The following is a 19,262-nucleotide window of genomic DNA, read 5'->3' on the forward strand; positions in this document are numbered from 1 at the left end:
ATACCCCATCTTGGTAAGGAGTCTCATGCTAGTTCTTGAAATGGGTACCTCCACATTTCCAATAGAAATAACATCATGTGAAGATGAAATTGAAGAACGATCAACATTGTTTACCTCAACTATTGATTCTAAAACAGGTGATGATGGCTTTGCTAAGCCTTCGTTGCGTTTCAATCCTGCCAAGGCCTCTTCTGTGGCTCGTAGTTGAAGTTGCAGTCTCTGCTTCTCCTCTTTCTCTTCTTGTAGAAGCCTCCTCAATTCAAAATTCTCTGCTTGAAGGCTCTGATTGATTAAATCTGAATGGAAAATGGCATCTACCCATGGTATTCATCCACACATGGAATTTACCCATGGTATTCATCCACCCATGGAATTTATCCATGGTATTGTAAGTGGGATCCATCCATGGTATTCATTCACCCTTGGTATTTTCCCATGGTATTGTATGTGACATCAACCGATGGTATTCATTCACCCATGGTATATACCCACCCATGGAATTTACCTGTGGTATTGTAACAAAAAAATGCTATAAGTAACAAGTCACATTTTGTAAAAAGACAGATTTTCCACCACAATGTAGCCTCTATAGTTATTATCTGTTTTAATAAAAAAAAGTTTCTTTTTGGTTTTATTTACTGTGTGTTCTCTCCTTTTCTTCTGGCATTTCAATTTTTCAGATCTTGGGGGCCTCCCACCAAGATCTTAATCAGTTGTATCATAGTCAGGTTACGATTCCATGGAAATGAGGGTTTGATGCTTATTTCAATTTCAATTTTTTGTAGAAATATTCAACAAATTTCAGGCACGTGCTATGACCTCCACAGGGCACTTTCTTGGGCAAAGCAAGAAGAATTTTTCTTTTTCTTTTTTTTTCTTTTTATTGTAGGAATTTTTTTTCGGCAGCGAGTTTGAAGATCATATCTGAAATGTTTGGTGCAAAATTTACAAAAATAAATAACAAATCTAGATTCCTTGCGAAAAATACCCAAATTCAAAACAAACATCAGTTGAATCGGAATCTGGATGAAGAAGATATCACTGATTTAAAATAAACTATGTTGCATAAATTTTTCTGACGGCAATTCGTGGATGGTGGCTCTCATATCATTTTTTGCAGTTTTTGTGCAAAATTTCAGAAAAAATGATTATATATTTGAGCTCCTCTCAAAAAATCACCCAATTTCAAAAAAAAAAAATTGGTCGAATCGAAGTTCGGATGAGGGAGATATTGTTGATTTAAAATCAACTATTTTTTTTAGAACTTTTGTAATGACAGGACAGTTGTAGTGCGAACCTAAGTTTCCAAAGTGTCCATGTAGGGATTTCAACCACATGGGAAGATGCAAAATGGTCATTCTATTTCCAAAAATGGGTTATAATAAAGATTTAGAGTTATATTGACCGAGTTATTCCCATTTTAAATCTGGAGCAGCATTCAGAGTGGGTTCCCTTTGGAGATGTGCCCTCCCACCCCACTTTAGTAGGCACCTACTTCACATTCATCAATTTTAGCATATCAGCATCTGGATCGAGTTTTTTGGAGAAGTTCCCTCCCACCCTAGGCTATGTAGGCACCTGCTACTTCATCAATAGTCAGCATCATGGTTATGGGCCAACCACACAAAATCCTTATCATCGAAATCCATTTGCTAGGCCGCACATTGTTAGTATCATAGTTGGTCACAAGCATTACAAGGTATCTCTATCCTCGGATATTCATTTGTCATGGTTATGGGTCATCCACAAATCCACACTTCATCGAATTCCATTTGCTAGGCCACACATTGTCAGTATCACAGTTGGTCACAAGCATTACAGGGTATCTCCATCCTCAGATCTTCGTTTGTCATGGTTATGGGTCATCCACAAACCCACACGTCATCGAAGACCATTTTCTAGGTCGCACACTATCAGTATCACAATTGGTCACAAGCATTACAAGGTATCTCTATTCTCGGATCTTCGTTCATCATGGTTATGGGTTAACTACACAAAAACCTTCTCTTTAGTGGCTCTTCGTATTCAACCAGGCTTCTAAGGATGGAAATTCACGCAATGGGGACCATTGCTTCTTAAGGAGGGAGGAATGATTCGAATGGAAAATGGCATCTACCCATGGTATTCATCCACCCGTGGAATTTACCCATGGTATTCCTCCACCCATGGAATTTACCCATGGTATTCCTCCACCCATGGTATTGTAAGTGGTATCCATCCATGGTATTCATTCACCCATGGTATTTTCCCATGGTATTGTATGTGACATCAATTGATGGTATTCATTTGCCTATGCTATATACCCACCCATGGAATTTACCTATGGTATTGTAATTAAAAAAGGCTATAAGTAAAACGTCACATTTTGTAAAAGGGTAGATTGTCCACCACAATGTAGCCTCTATAGTTATTATCTGTTTTAATAAAAAAGTTTCTTTGTGGTTTTATTTACTATGTGGTCTCTCCCTTTCTTTCTGGCATTGCAATTTTTCAGATATTGGGGGCCTCCCCCCTCAAGATCCATTTCAATTTTTTAGATCTTGGGGGCCTCCCCACAAGATTTCGATCATGATCTCCTCATTCAAATTATGAGAAGATGATGAAGGTGATGAATGTTCACTAGAAGGGGTAGATGGAGCATCGTCCTTTGCTCTCTCGTTCCTCTCTTGTCATCTTCTCCTCATAAGCTACGTATATTATGTCTACCATTTTGGACATCCTGAGGAGGTCCTCGTACATATCTATGTTATCATCCATTTTATTTCTTTTTGCACGTTCAGTCATTCATACTCGCAATTCACATCAATAAGAAGATCGCTCTGATACCAAACTTGATCTAGATCTCTTCAGCTATCGGAATTATCCAAGGCCTTTTACTTTTGTGATGTTATTAGAATTGCATTTAAAAGAGCATAAAAAAATCACATGTGCATGCTTAAACAAGAGGAAACACAATGATGATCAACAAATCAAGAACACAAAACACATTGATAAAAGAGTTCACCTAGTGTGGGTTACACCTCTGGGCCCGGTGTCAAGATAGTGGAGGTCGCTTCATTAATTATTGCTAATGATGATGATGTACATGGCATGTTCTTTGTCATAACAAGGACAAATACCCTCAACAAGAGTGGCGTGTCTCTCCATGAGACGTTCTCCCTACAAAAATTCTCACTCAAAATGGGTCTTTTTTTAGCATGACAAACTAATACATTCTCACAATAATGTGGCAACAATTATCCCTCAACATAGTGTTACACAGGGATCTCAACAATAATACATCATCTCAGCAAAGAAAAAGGACGCATAACATAACTGCATCATATACCTCCACTTTTGAATATGGCCGAAAATGCAAAGCTCGGCTGCTGAAATGGACTGCACCACTAAATTCCTGGCGTTGAGTGGTGTAAAATCGATTGTAAACTTGTCCAATTCTGACACCGTCAAATTTTGGGCCATCATGAATCTTGAATATTCCCATGAAGATTCCTTCCTAAAGATGCTCGGAAGATTTTCTGCTCTGATGAAGATTCTGAGCACACCACTATGCTCTTTGCGAAATTCTGTGAAGAATGAGTATAAAGTCGGCTACATTCCGACACTGGCAAAATTCAGCCTCCAAGGGAATCTTTAAGATTCCATAATATTCTTCAAATATTCTGTGCTACTGGGCACTTGAATTTCCACTGCTCAGATGCAGATTCTGAATGCACGGTTGGACTCCTGGTGAGAAAACTTGCAAAAATGACTATAAACACATCAAATTTTGTCACTGTAAAAATTTACCTCCCAAGGAATATTTTCGACATCTTGAGATTCTCCTGTGTCAGTGTTCCACTCCGCTGACTGGGAAAGATTCCACTGGGCATGATTTCACCTTGGCCTTCGTGCACAGTTCAACCTCCGTCGGTTCTCCCCCATTGACTGGTTAGCAAAGAAATATATATAATTGTTGTGGTGGAAATTACAATTTTGACCGTTTGATCCAATGGTAAGGTGCTAAGATTGGATTTGGGAGGTTGAGGGTTCAAACCCCACTGACCCCCAACTTGGTAACATTTTTTTAACCGATCCACTGGTGGTCAACATATGCATTGGTGGTAATGTACCTCTTAACATAGCCGACAGTTACCTCTTAACATAACTAGCGGTTAAACTTCTTTTGCATTGGATTTTGTTTTAAGTTTAAATATGGGGTCGTCCGGTGGGGGTGGGCCCAGCGGGTTCGAGCCCCGTTGGCTCCACATATGGTTCCATTTTCCAATGGTCGTGGGACATATAACAACTATGTTATATTTATATGGTTTAATGTTTGCATTGACCACTGGTCGTTGCGCCATTTGTACGATATGTTACAAGGTCGGGGGGTGGCAACCCACCACCCATATTTTAATAATTTTTGGTTCTTATAAAACCAACTGACCCTTTTTAACTTTGACGAAAATAAGGGTTATTGGGAAAATTAAGTACCCAACATATTCGCTCGTTCCAGTGGTCGGATTCCATGAGTCAGGTCTCGGTCAATTTATTGCCTCGTTAACCCTGCCACTTGCCCAAGTTTGACCGTGAATAACTCGACCATATGAGCTCGAATTTGAGTGTTATTCACACCGTTGGAATCAGGGCGACGAGCACTTTGATCTAGTCCTAATTTTGCTTCGATCCGACAATTTTTATATTTGAGTTATTCTGAAGCCACTTCTAAATCTGAGCATTTCTGGAGCCACCTGGATCACTGGGAGAAGATGAGCAACTATTATGAAGGAGACAACAAGGTAAAGAAAGCTAAATTCCAAGGCTTTAGGATGCAATTTGAATCTTTGAGCATGCATGGTGATGAAGAGATTGCAAAGTATTTTTTAAGAGTTGATGAAGTTGTGAACACCATAAGAGGACTTGATGAGAAAATGGATGAAGAGGTGGTAGGTCAAAAAGTGCTAAGATCTCTTCTGGAGAGTTTTAATCCCAAGGTATCAACCATTGAAGAAATACCAAAGCTGATCCCTCTCTCTCTAAATCAAATCCTTGGAATACTCACTACCTATGAGACGAGGAGTTATAAGGGAAAGTTTGCAGCCAAAGAATCAACCTTCAAAGTAGAAAAGAAGTGCAAGAAAATAAGTGCAAGGATGAGCATCCTAACTCATGCAGTGAATCAGATGAAGAAGAGGCCAAATTTGTGAGGAATCTCAAGTGAGGAAGCTTTACCTTTACCTTTACCTTTACCTTTACCTTTCCTTGCTGAAATATTTTCTTACGCTTTGACTATTCATAATAATGCTTCAATTTCCCAATAACCTCCTCAAGTGACCGAGGCTCATCCTACTCAATCCGATCTCTAAATTATAATGGAAATCCACTGACAAATATCTGAACTTTAGTTTTCTCATCCTTAAGATACGGTACATACCTCGAAAGCTCCAAGAACTTGGTCGTATACTCCTCATTTGTCATCGATCCCATTTTGAGCTCATAGAATTCCTTGGCTTTGTTGTCGTAGTACCTTTCTAACAAGTATTTATTCCTGAAGAGTTTCTTGAATTCATGCCAACTCAAGTCTTTTGTCCTGATGTCTCTGACCTGTCTTACATCATCCCACCAGATGTTTTCTTTCCCTTTGAGGTTGAAGATAGCTACTCTGGCCTTCATATTCTCTGTGTACTCATGTAGTTCAAATAACTTCTTCATCCCAAGTAACCAAGCCTTTGCATCCTCCGGCTTCTTCAAATATCCATCAAAAGTAGGTGGCCTAGCTTTCTTAAACTCATCCAAAAAATATCCCTTGTCACTCCTCTTGTAAGGGTGATAACGATGACAATCATAGTGCCTGTCAAAACTAGAACTAGAATAGCACATTGTCCATCACCTTTCCTATCTGAAGTATCCAAGAACCTTCCATCTCTAACCATGGCATCCCTATCCAACCTGTGCCCACCATGAGATCTACCGTCATATGCCCCATTTGTTTTTTTCTCCTGTCCATGGTTGATCTAAAGTGGTCCCTGTCTCTGCAATTCTAACAAACTCTAAAGGATTACTGCATTGACTTCTACTTGTTTCTCTTGTGCCTGCATGATTATGTCATTATCTGCCTTGTAAATCCTTAATTCTTCCTTCAAGATTCTCAATGTGTCTGCTAAGTTGGAAGAATGCCCAACACCACACTGCTCATTTGATCCATAAGGAGAGTCTCAGGAACTGTAGTCTACCATCTTGCTAGTCATCTTTGTTGTTTTCTTCTTTCAAAGTATATCATGTCAGCTAAACCAAAATATAAACATAATAAAAAAACCTCAATATAGTTCGGGGAGGATATCTCATCTGCAAGATCAACCATATTAGCGCAATACATGTATAAATATAATCATAACAACATATAGATGTCATCCTAACCATATTTTAGTCATCAATGCATGACCATATCAACCACCCATCATGACCTCATGCATGACAACTAAAACCATGTCAATGTGTACATAATAAACATATGTAAGACTTACATGCACACTCAATACATACAAACACTAACGTGCATAACCGACCTATACTCATGATAAACACATCCAACATAAACACCATCAACTTTCACATGGTGACACCACTACAACCATGACTAACACCATGCATATTCAACAAGCACATAAACCACAAGCATAGAGAACACATATGCCACCGATATGAATGCATGACCAACACGTCACCCATCTAGTCCAAGGGGTGAACCATGTTCTGATACCCCTCTGTAACACCCTCCTACCACATTTACCCAAGTTAACTGGTGCACTGGGGTAAACATGTGATGAGAGACTACTATGATCTTACTCAACTCCCCATGTTTAGTTAAGGAAATGGAACTAACACAACACAACCAATCTGACCTTCTACACATGCTACATAACCCTAAGGAGCCAACCAACCCTTCCAGGTGATCAACCCCTGAAACAACCTAGCATTTTGCTGACCTAGAGCCTCAGTTGCTCCCATGACATGGGCATGCATGTGACTGGGGCCCTCTAGTCACTCTCACAACAAGGGCATACAAGTGATTGGGGTCTTTTTCAGCTAGTTCAACGCCAACGACCCCGAATTCTATGCCACTTTTTTAGGGCCAGGTATCAGGCCACTACCCAAAACTTCATGAAACTTCCAGAAATTAAAAGTAACATTGAAACAATGATACAAATGCAAATACTTGAGTAAATACTTGACTAAACCCCTACGATCCATGACAAACATTTCTTCAAGCATATCACAAATATGCATTCTACAAGTCATAAAACAGATCTGAGCACAGGAGTTTCATACTTATCTAAACATCACTAAGAAGAATTGATGCATTATCACATTAGTTGCATTATCATCTATTAGGTCATATATTCATTGTTCATTCATTTATAAATCAAAACATGATGAGAACCATACATCATCACTATCATAAAAAACACTCATAACCAACATATAAACAACATAAATAATAAGGATACAACAACCATAGAATCCACATATAACCCAGTACATTTACACATGAAATACCAAGGAGAAGGAACTCTTATTAATGAATGAAAAATCCAACCGGGTTTGGGACTTCCATGAACCACCCGACCATAGATTGGCTGAACCAAATATTTCTTTCAGCCATTCACCCCCATTCCATATTCCAAGCATGAATGTGGGACTCATAACCAAACAAAAGAACCAAATAAGCATGGATGCTACCAGATTTCTCCACCTACACCGTGAGGAATTTTACTATCTCCTAGTCTCTAGGATTTACCGCAATCCACATTCTGATTCAGAGATCATTAGGCCATAATCGAGACACCACCCTCTAGGCTTTACCGTATGTCCTTCCATTCACCAACCAATGATTCTTAGGCCTGATCAAGGGAACCCACCTCTAGGATTTACCATATATACCTCCATTTACCGATCGAGGATTCCTAGGCCCATTGAGGCAACCCAAAATCTGGTTGTACTGTAACCCACAGTCCGGTCCAAGGGTTACTAGGCCAAGGCTTTACTACAATCCACGGTATGGTTCAAGGATCACTAGGCCATGTGTTCTTTCTTTCAGAGATCCACCTCACTCGGTTTCAAATCCATTTGGAAATCCAACTCAACTAAACATGAGAACCCCATCACACCAAGGCTATCCGAAAATGGAAAGGCTAGGCTGAAAAACATTGTCACACCTAGAAAAACCCATGCCAATGACAACAAGAGAACCAAAAACACACATGCATAACCATGCATGCCAAAACTAGCAAGGAAATCACACATGAAAATCGATACCTTCAAATAATCTCATTGTAGTTATTAGATCCTACTCTTCCTTGCTTGATCCTTGCTTTCCTTTGCCTTCTTTACTCCTTTTGATCCAATTCTGAAGTGCTCCAAGAAAAATCTAAGTGTACAAGAGTGTGAGAGAGACAAAGAATAAAGAGAGAGCTCCAAAACTGAACTAACAAAAGGTACCAACTGATCCTCAGAAACCTTTTTATTAATGAGGCCTTTATTTTCTTCATTTCCATTATTTTCCTTCATTTTCCTCCTCACAGGCAACCTGTGACCTTTCTCTTTCTTTTTCTACTAATTTCCATTATTTTCATAAATAAAATGATAATTAATGCCTCATGCATTTCCAAAGCCTTTTCAATTTCCTTTTCCAATTTCCTTAGCCATAATAAACCAAATGAACACCCACACTAGGGTTGTTTTGTCCAACATTCAGCTTGGAATAAGTGTCCCATAACCGTTGTTATTATTTTTCTTTTATTATTACATGGAATTTTCACCAGGGTTGTTACACTCAATGATCCAATGAGATGTTGGATTGACCTCAACTAACCCAATTTCTTCAACATCTCCATTGCCTCTAATTATGGTTCCAAATATGGAAGATTCTAATGAACTAACACTAAATTATTATTATTTTCTTGATCCAACATAGTGAACTTCTTTGAATGCTCATATTTGAACTTTTTTAAGTGTTTCTTGCAACCATAAGCACTACAAGTTTGACCCTTAACATAGATATCAAGTTTTTACACATTAAAATTTACGGGTATGACTTCCAAAATCCTCGACAACAAAACCAGATATTGCAAACATTAATAATAAATGGACAACTATTAAATAAGGATTCGAGAGTCCAAATATCTGCGTGTAATAATATGTGTTCTTTTATTTAGTACACCCAAAATAAAAATAGTAAATTAAATGGAATAGAATATAACTCCACTTGCTAACTATCTTTAATTTTTTATTTTTATTTTAGCTTGCAATATTTATGGTGATGATCATTTCATATAGCTAATTACATGTTGTATTTATATCCATCTTTTTTAATTTATCTTAACAAAAAATTGAAATTAAATGCTTTCAAATCTAGAGTCAAGATTATATGACATTTATTAATTTGTTTCTAGATTTATAATGATGATAAAAAATCTTGGTGCTCAATGATGTTATAATAAGCTTACATCATAGTCATAGAAACACACATCATTGTTGGACCTTATAAGATGAACGGGAATTTATTTAAATATGATAATTTTGGAATAATATAGTTTTAAGTTTCTACTATTTTTTAGTATATTTTTAGATAATTTTTCTCAAACTCTAGTTATGCCGTAAGGCATTCCCCTCTGAAATCAACTCCCCTCTTGTCTTACCTATCTTACTATGATTTGTCTGATCTGATGTTAGACAATTAAAATGTTTGCCATTGTTAATCAAAAAATTGGTTATAACTGAAACAATAACAATAGAAACTTAATCTTTTTATTTTACTTATCGCGGCCTAAGAGGGTTTGGTGTGCAGAAAATGTCTCATTCGACACCTCCACCATGGTATTCCACGGATCGATATTCTACACCTTCACCATGGTATTCCATGGACCGAGATTCTATAAGCAAGGTGAAACTTTTCTCAAGGTTGTCTGGTAAGTTATTTGAGACTCCTGAGTTAGATTTTTCAAGATTCAAATGCCTTAGAGGTGTTGATAAGGGGCTCAGGGCATTGGGGATTCAACTGGCAAGATTCGGTAATAAATGGGTCAGACTCTTAGCTATAGTGTCTCTAATGAACATGCCTTCTTCTCTGTCATCCAACAAGGGGATTTGCAAAGGGCGGAGGCTGCTCTCTTGAAAGGAAATTATGTCAACTTTGTATTTTTGTTGTTTTTGATTGAATAGGAAAGGTTCACACCACCTCAAGGTTTAAACAAACTCACCCTTGTTTGTATTTTTTTTCCCTTACAGATGACCAGGGATCATGCCTCTACACCTTGCTGCTCGAAGAGGCTACTTGGATTCTGTGTGAGAATTGTTGCATCCTAATGCCCTGAGTAACAACAAACAGACTCCTCTCATGATGGTCGCTGTGTATGGGAATATTTCCTACATTGAGAGGCTTCTGCAAGCTGGTGCAAATATACTGTTGTTTGACTCGTTGCATTGGAGAACTTGCTTGCACTATGTTGCAAATTATGGGCACACTAATTGCTTTGAAGCCATTCTCTCAGCTGCATAGTCTACTCCCGTTGCAAACTTTTGGGGATTTCCCGGTTTGTAAATGCGAGATATGGGGTTGGAGCCACTTCATTACACCTTGCGAACCGAATGAAACATGCAGGAGTTGTTCAATCGCTGTTGAGAAATGGGGCTTTAATGTGCACAACAACTGGAGCTCATGGGTAAGAGATAGAGACACACAGTTTCGTAATTTGTTTCTTTGTATCATCGAAACCATATTTCTCACATCTGAAATATTTCTCTTCATTTTAATAACATGTTTGCCTCTTTCATGAAAATTAGGTTTTTTTCTTGAAAATTTGTGCCAAATGGATCTTTCTTTCCTGAACAACATGTGCTCTATCAAAACTTGAAAGGAAATATTGTCAACTTTGTATTTTTGTTGTTTGTGACTGAATAGACAAGGTGCCTTCCACCTCAAGATTTAATCAAACCCGCCCTTGTTTCTATGTTTTTTTCCCTTACAGATGACCAGGGAGCATGCCTCTGTACCTTGTTACTTGAGGAGGCTGCTTGGATTCTGTGCGAGAATTGTTGGCTTAGGTGTTGACCGTTGAGTCTACTCTCATTGCAGACTCTTGGGGATTTTCCCGGTTTGTAAATGCGAGAGATGGGGTTGGAGCCACTTCATTATACCTTGTGGCCCGAATGAAACATGCAGGGGTTGTTCAATTGCTATTGAGAAATGGGGCTTTAGTTTGCGCAACCACTGGAGCTCATGGGTAAGAGATAGAGACACCCAATTTTGTAATTAGTTTCTTTGTATCATTGAAACCATAGTTGTCACATCTGAAATATTTCTCTTCATTTTAATAATATGTGTGCCTCTTTCGTGAAAATTGTGTTTTTTTCCTGAAAATTTGTGTCAAATGGATCTTTCTTTCTTGAACAGCATGTGCTCTATCTGAACTTGAAAGGAAACTTTGTATTTTTGTTGTTTGTGACTGAATAGGCAAGGTGCCTTCCGCCTCAGTATTTAATCAAACCCGCCCTTGTTTGTATGTTTTTTCCCTTACAGATGACTAGGAAGCAAGCCTCTGCACCTTACTGCTCGAGGAGGCTGATTGGATTCTGTGTGAGAATTGTTGGCTTGGGGTGCTGACCGCATTCAGCGAGATGCATCTGGGTGAGAACTCCCTTAACTCTCTTTGAGGGCATAACTTCATTCCTCCTATTTACTGAAACTTTATTATATGTTTAGTTTGTTACATATAGGACTACTGTAATAGGAGATAAAAAGAGAGAATTTACCAAGAGATTTCCGTAGACTATTGATTAATGTGTTTTACTTGGCAGACGCATCCCATATGCGGTAGCCCTTAAGTACAAATACTCTGCCTATGCAGCCTTACTGAATCCCAGTTCTGTAGAACCATTGGTTTGGCCTACACTGTGGAAATTCATAAGTCAACTCAATCCAGAGGCTAAGATCTTGTTGGAAAAGGCCCTTATGGAGGCCAATCGAGCAAGGGAGAAAAACATTATATTTGGAGTTGCCTCTTCAGTGTCTTTTTCCACTGATCAAGAAGATAACATTGAAGATAATATTTATGATGTGCGTTCTTGCTTCTAATCTCAAATGTCTATTGTTTGGTTGGAACTTGGTAGAATTAAGACACATATCAGACTAAGAAGTTGTATCAGTTATCTATTTTCTTCAAATGTCAAGTGACTATCATTGCAACTGATTGGTTGTCTTTGTTTGTGCCAATATGCAGGCTAGTGAATAGGTTTGTTGCATTTGCTTTGATCAATTGTGTACCATTGAAGTTTAGGACTGTGGGCATCAAATGTGTGCCCTCTACACTCTAGCACTGTGTTGTCACAATAAACCTAATCCTACCACAACATATTCTCCTCCTCTAGCTTTCCCTTTCTGTCGCAGTAGCATAGCACAACTAGTGCTTGTCCCTCCCAAAGAGAGTTGCACGAACAATGATTCTTCAAAGACCAACAAGCCAAGACAATCTAAGAGTTTTAGTGAGGGGAGCAGCAGTTTCAAAGGAATATCAACCAAGGGATCTTTTTGGAATATAAGTGGAAAACGGTCTAGAAAAATTGCGGACAACAGTGATTGGATGGAACAAAAACCTTGATTTGTGATGCCAAATATACCAGTTGAAATTTCAACCTATGATATGGCATTACTAGCCAGTCCTTGCACTCCCATACTTATAAATATTGCTACGAGTATGAAGATCCAACTCCCACTTTTGTCCTTTGCAGAGACAGATCCAACTCTAACATCATATGAAAACCCTTATTTTATCTGTATGACCCACAGTGATGTTTCTTAGATGGAAGTAATACTACACATGATCTCTAACAAAACTACTCCAAAAATATACACATCACTCTTCTCGGTCAACCTTTGAGTGCTAAAATACCTGTTAAACAAAACTGAAAGAAAATATGAGCTAAGAATGGCAAGAAAAATGAAAAAGTCAGATTCTACAACAAATACAATTCCTTCACCATCACTATTATTGTAAAGAGGGTACAAGTTATGTGTATGATATACTCTAGATCAAGGTATCCTGCAGTTCCTTTCACTATAGTGGTAACATGAGAAGGCTCCCCATCCTCCTCATTAATCCATACCTTTGAAAGACCAAAGTCACCAAGGTTTCCTTTTAAATAGTTGTCTAAAAGAATGTTCGTTGTTTTCACATCCTCATGAATAATCTTCGGGGTACAATCTGTGTGCATGTATTCCAATCCTTTGAATAAAAATGGAGATATTGTTATGCAATAATTCCCTTTAAGAGATAAAAGTAGAAATCTACATAAGAAATTGCATGAAAAATATGTCGTTTTCCTTTTGAAGCATAGAGTAGACATCTATCGACGTTTAAATTTTTATAAAGTACATCACAGAAAAGAGGACATGAAAAAACTACCTTGTGTTGCATCTAAAGCTATTTTTACTCTCGTTTTCCAATTTAGTTCTGAAGTTGCATTAGGACCTGGGAAATGAAATAGAGCCAAAGCTCCCTTTAATTCTTTGATCCTCATTGAATTCTCCACAGTAATTAATTTTGTGGCATGATTTCTTGGTGAAAATTTACCTAAATTCATTCTACATAGGAGCTGGTATTCTACATCATGTGCACGCTAATTTTCAATTTTCTGTTTTTAACTAGTTAGTATTTTCACTGGTTACATCGTTTATAAAGGTTTGCATTTTGACAAAAGAATAATGGAATTTGTAGTATAGTAGCTCATGAGACCTTTGAACTTAAAATAATCCATACTACTTTGGATTTCTTTCTAGTCGTAAGTGGATGTCAAACTATTTGCACATGGAACTTGGCAGATAGATAGTATCATTTTTTATGCATGTTTAGAAACCTGTTGTAGTTGGGTATTTGTTCTTTCAGTGGATCTATCTTTTGCTGATGCAACAAAGATGGGATTCACTGATTGATTGATTGATTACACGATTGGTTTCAAGAGTCCCAAGTTAGATTTTTCAGGATTCAAATGCTTGAGAGGTGTTGATAAGGGGCTCAGGGCATTGGGGATTCAACGGGAAAGATTTGGTAATAAATGGGTCAGGCTCTGAGCTGCAGTGTCTCCAATGAACATGCCTTCTTCTATGCTGTCTAACAAGGGGATTTGCAAAGGGAGGAGGCTACTCTTGAGCGAGAGCCCCATTTGATCTCAGAGACCACAGTCTATGAAAATATGTCTCCATTGCATATTACTACTGCAAATGACCAGATTGATGTCCTGTCATATCTGTTGGACCGGAATTTGCATCTTGATGCCCTAAGTCGCAACAAACAGACTCCTCTGATGATGGTCACCATGTATGGGAAGGTTTCCTGCATTGAGAGGCTACTGCAAGCTGGTGCAAACATACTGCTATTTGACTCATTGCATTGGAGAACTTGCTTGCACTATGCTGCAAACTATGGGCACACTAATTGCTTGGAAGCCATTCTCTCAACTACCCAGTCTACTCCCGTTGCAGACTCTTGGGGATTTTCTTGGTTTGTAGACGTGAGAGATGGGGTTGGAGCCACTTCATTACACCTTGCGACCCGAATGAAACATGCAGGGGTTGTTAAGTTTTTGTTGAGAAATGGGGCTTTAGTTTGTGCAACCATTGGAGCTCATGGACGACCAGGGATCACGCCTCTGCACCTTGCTGCTCAAGGAGGCTGCTTGGATTCTGTGCGAGAATTGTTGGCTTGGGGTGTTGACTACATTCAGCGAGATGTGTCTGGACGCATCCCATATGCGGTAGCTCTTAAGTACAAACACTCTTCTTGTGCAGCCTTACTTAATCTCAGTTCCGCAAAACCATTAGTTTTGCCTACACCGTGGAAATTCATAATCAACTCAATCCAAAGGCTAAGCTCTTGTTAGAAAAGGCCCTTATGGAGGCCAATCGAGCCAGGGAGAAAATATTTTGTTTGGAGCTGCCTCTTCAGTGTCTTCTTCCACTTATCAAGAAGACGACATTGAAGATAATTTTTCTGATGCTAGTGAATATGAGGTTTGTTGCATTTGCTTTAATCAATTGTGTACCATTGAGGTTCAGGATTGTGGGCATCAGATGTTTGCCCTCTGCACTCTAACACTATGTTGTCACAATAAACCTAATCTTACCACAACATATTATCCTCCTCCAGCTTGCCCTTTCTGTCGCAGTAGCATAACACAACTAGTGGTTGTCCCTCCCAAAGACAATCTAAGAGTTTCAGTGAGGGGAGCAATAGTTTCAAAGGAATCTCAGCCAAGGGATCTTTTGGGAAGATAATTGGAAAAGGGTCTAGAAAAATTGTGGAAAAATTCTAGACAACTGTGATTGGACAAAACAGAAGCCTTAATTTGTGACACCAAATATACCAGTTGAAATTTCAATCTATGCTATGGCATTACTAGCCAGTCCTTGCACTCCCATCCTTATAGATATTGCTGCCAGGATGAAACATAAATCTTTCCAAAATGGATTTTGAAGCCTATAATGCTACGTTTATTCATTCAAGAATCAAATCTTGTTTGATTGAAAATGGAGCAAATGGACAGAGTTTGTCGCATGAGCCGAGTAAGTTTTGGTTCTATAGCTTGAGCGATGCTTGATGTCTAAAAGGGTTGTCTAGTAGCTGTTACCAAGGTAGATGAATTGAATCTAAGGGAAGTTGTTTAGGATCCAGAGTTCAAACAAGAAATATGCAATATTTCAATGATAACCCTAATGTGTCTAGTACTAGATTTGCCTCCAGCATTTTCATATAGTAAATTTTTGTACAATAAAAAACATAAACAACATTGGAGATTTCTTGATTTCCACCACCAATGCCATATCCTCTAGTTATATGCATGGCCTCGTCCACAGTTTCCATTCTTCTTTACTACTATACCTATTATACCGCTTTACGACATTTCCTTTGCAACATCAGGGTAATTGCTAGTACGTATTTATTGAAATTACAAGTTAGAAATGTATAATTAGCACAATTTGAGTGTCCCATTTTTTTTAAGTATTAAATTCATTTTATTTAAATATATAATTTAAATAACAATAAACTACATTCTCCCCAAAAAAATATTATTAAATTTAAATTAAAAAATTAAATAGAAAACAATTAAACGGTGTTTATAATAAAATAGTTTATTTTTATAAATTTAATAATATGTTTTTAAGTTATTTTTCTTTATAAATCTAGCTAGAGCTTTGATTAAATTTTGAAAAAAAACATAACAACAGATAAGATTTTTGAAAAAATCATAAAAAAGGATAAGATTTTTGACGACAATGTGAGAAAACCATGATATTTTATATATATATAAAGTCAAAATGTGAGAAAACCATGATAAAGGATAATATATATAATGACAAAATAGCAAAACTTTGAAAAAAAATACCGTAAGAATACCTATTGAAACATAAGTGGCAGGGGTAATGAAGACCACCAGTTTGACAAAGATTTGTTGACTTTCCTTTAGCATAATTTTAAAACTTTAATAATATTAAAATTATATATATATAATTATATATATATATATATATATATATATATATATATATATATATAGATATAAGTTTTAAAATATTTATAATCTTTACTGGATTGGAATCCAGTGTATTTTCATTTTTAATGAACAACATTGATTTATGAAATGATGAAGTATTTTTTAGGCGGTGGGAAAGATTCTTGGCAGCAAGGGTTAAATTTCACTGGTTTTAAAGTATTTTTTACATGATTTTTAATATTTATTTTTATCAGTTTATTCAAATTTCTGTAAATTATATTTACAATTGTTTTTATATGAAAATAATGATTGTAAATATTGTTGGAACTAAATTAGACAATAAAATTTAATATGTATGAACTATATAAATGTTTAAAAGATACATTCAATATCATTATATAAAAAAAATAAATTTTGGATATATAGATATATATAAAAAGTAATCGCCAAAATAAAAATATATATAAAAATAAAAAAAACAAGGACAAACTACATATCTAAAATATCTTCACATATTCAACATTCTCATCAAACATGTCTGGTCTGGAATTTTTGTTCGCTGCATTGAGTCCAAAAGTGAAAATTTATAATCATTAATAAGCTACAAAATGTAATAACTTTTGCAAAGAGTGAGTTCATGGCATAACACATTCAAAATATTAAGCTCCAATTTTCTTATTTTTCCATATTGGTACAAGTTATTCGTTCACTTATACACTTGTTTTTCGCATATGCAAATATGCTATTATAGATATGGTCTATATATGTGAGAAAAGACTATAAAAAACATCAGATATAGATATAGCATATGCAAATATGCTATTATAGATATGGTCTGTATATGTGAGAAAAGACTATAAAAAAACATTAAATATTATGGCATCTATAACGTAATTTCCCAAGAAAAAACATTTCCCTCAAGCAAATAATTAGACTTTTTGTCAAAGATTAAACATCCAAATATAATAGAATGAAATCATATAAACATCAATTGTATTAAATTTAAACTTTCTTTCCCCGATTAATTCAAAAAATCATATAACAAAATGAAAAAATTCTATAAAAAATTTATATAGTAGAATTCCTCTAATAATGGTGGTCAAAGAAAGCCCAAGTTGTAAAATGGTTAGACTTCTCCTTCAAAGATTAATTTGTGTTGGGAATTTTTTCTACACATACACTGAAATTTTGTGTGGGAAAGTATTTTCCGACAAATACACTAAAATTGTGTGGGAAATTCATGAAAAACTTATGTGAGAAAAAACCAGTGGAGACCCTGAATAGGCACAATTTGTATAGGAGTTGGTCATTGGGGGGTGACAATGGCCTCGGCTCCGAAGTGTACAGTGTCCACGAACAAAGCTTTGTTTCTTGAAATGGCCGGGGTGTTGACATGAGGGCATGCGATCGATACTCACGCACAAAACAGAGATTTGGGAAATATCTATGTCAAAAGTGAACTACTCCTGGATGGTAGTTAACAGTAAATGCGAGGTCCAACTTGTCTCTCATCAATTCTGTGCTTTGAATGACCATAGTGTGCAAGTGGCAATGAATCAGCAAATCCAAAAATACCAAGTATTATTCATCACTTTCCTCAGCATTTTCTTCTGATTACTGTAGTTTATTCATCCTCGATTCCACCAACCTCTACATTGTTGAAATCATCATCATGGAGAGCTTGTCCTCATTTGTCCTTGTTTTCTCTGTTCTCTGGATTCATCTACATTAAGAGTCTTTATGATAATGAAGAGCGGCCAGCACCCACAAAATCTGTATGCAAATTCTACATAGGACAAAGATGAAGGTGTTTATATATATATATATTATATATTTTATATATATATATATATATATATATATATATGAAATTATATATATCTGTGTGTGTGTGTACAAATTTGAAACTTTCCATTTTTTATACACCTCATTATGACATTCTTTAAAATTATTAGCAAAACAAGGATTACATGTTTATTTTGAAATAACCAATATTTGATGGCTAAAGAAAGGAAAAACGTGCATAAAAGCACCAATTTTAAAGCTTACTTGGGAGAGAGCATTTTTTTGTCCAATCCTAGCATACCAAATCGAGAAGGATGCTGGAATTGTGGGGTCATTTTTAGTCCAACCCTAGCCATCCCAAATCGAGAAGGATGCAGGAATTGTGGGGTCATTTTTAGTCTAACCCTAGCCATCCCAAATCGAGAAGGATGCAGGAATTGTGGGGTCATTTTTAACGCAACCCTAGCCACCCCAAATCAAGAAGGATGCAGGAATTATAGGGTCGTTTTTAGTCCAACCTAGCCACCCCAAATTGAGAACATTGCAGGAATTGTTGGGCCATCATTCAATCCCAAAAGTTTTCTGACTTTGTCCTTTATACTAGTGATTGAATGAATGAATGATTTTAATGATGTCCACGACGCTGAGAAGCCTAAGGGACCCAGAGAATAACAACCTTAACTCATCTTCATATTCCTTTCGATGTCGGATCTTCGGCTATGAGTCTTGACTAGAAGGTTAGCAATCTGATTAATCTTATCTTTGCTAAATAGATGGTGCATGTTGTCAACATTTAGATTGTTTTCATATTGAATGTGGATATCCTTATATGTTACACACTCCATGACAAAGTGCCATTCCATCTCCACCACACCCTTATCGCAGAAAATGCAAGTTCTCTCTTCCCACACTTCTTGGGGTTTTCCACTACCAGTGTCACATCTAATATGATG

At 36.9% G+C, this 19,262-nt stretch overlaps 2 pseudogenes; both read left to right on the top strand.

The window, feature by feature from the left end:
- Positions 1-10,056: 10,056 nt before the first annotated feature.
- LOC149258759 (E3 ubiquitin-protein ligase XB3-like) lies at positions 10,057-12,635 on the top strand (annotated as a pseudogene).
- Positions 12,636-14,088: 1,453 nt separating this feature from the next.
- Positions 14,089-15,377, top strand: LOC149258760 (putative E3 ubiquitin-protein ligase XBAT31 pseudogene; annotated as a pseudogene).
- Positions 15,378-19,262: the final 3,885 nt, after the last annotated feature.

The sequence above is a fragment of the Pinus tabuliformis genome, chromosome 6 (assembly GCF_031772625.1).
Source record: "Pinus tabuliformis cultivar Carrire ecotype Pingquan chromosome 6, CPIR1, whole genome shotgun sequence".
NCBI classification, from domain to species: Eukaryota; Viridiplantae; Streptophyta; class Pinopsida; order Pinales; family Pinaceae; genus Pinus; species Pinus tabuliformis.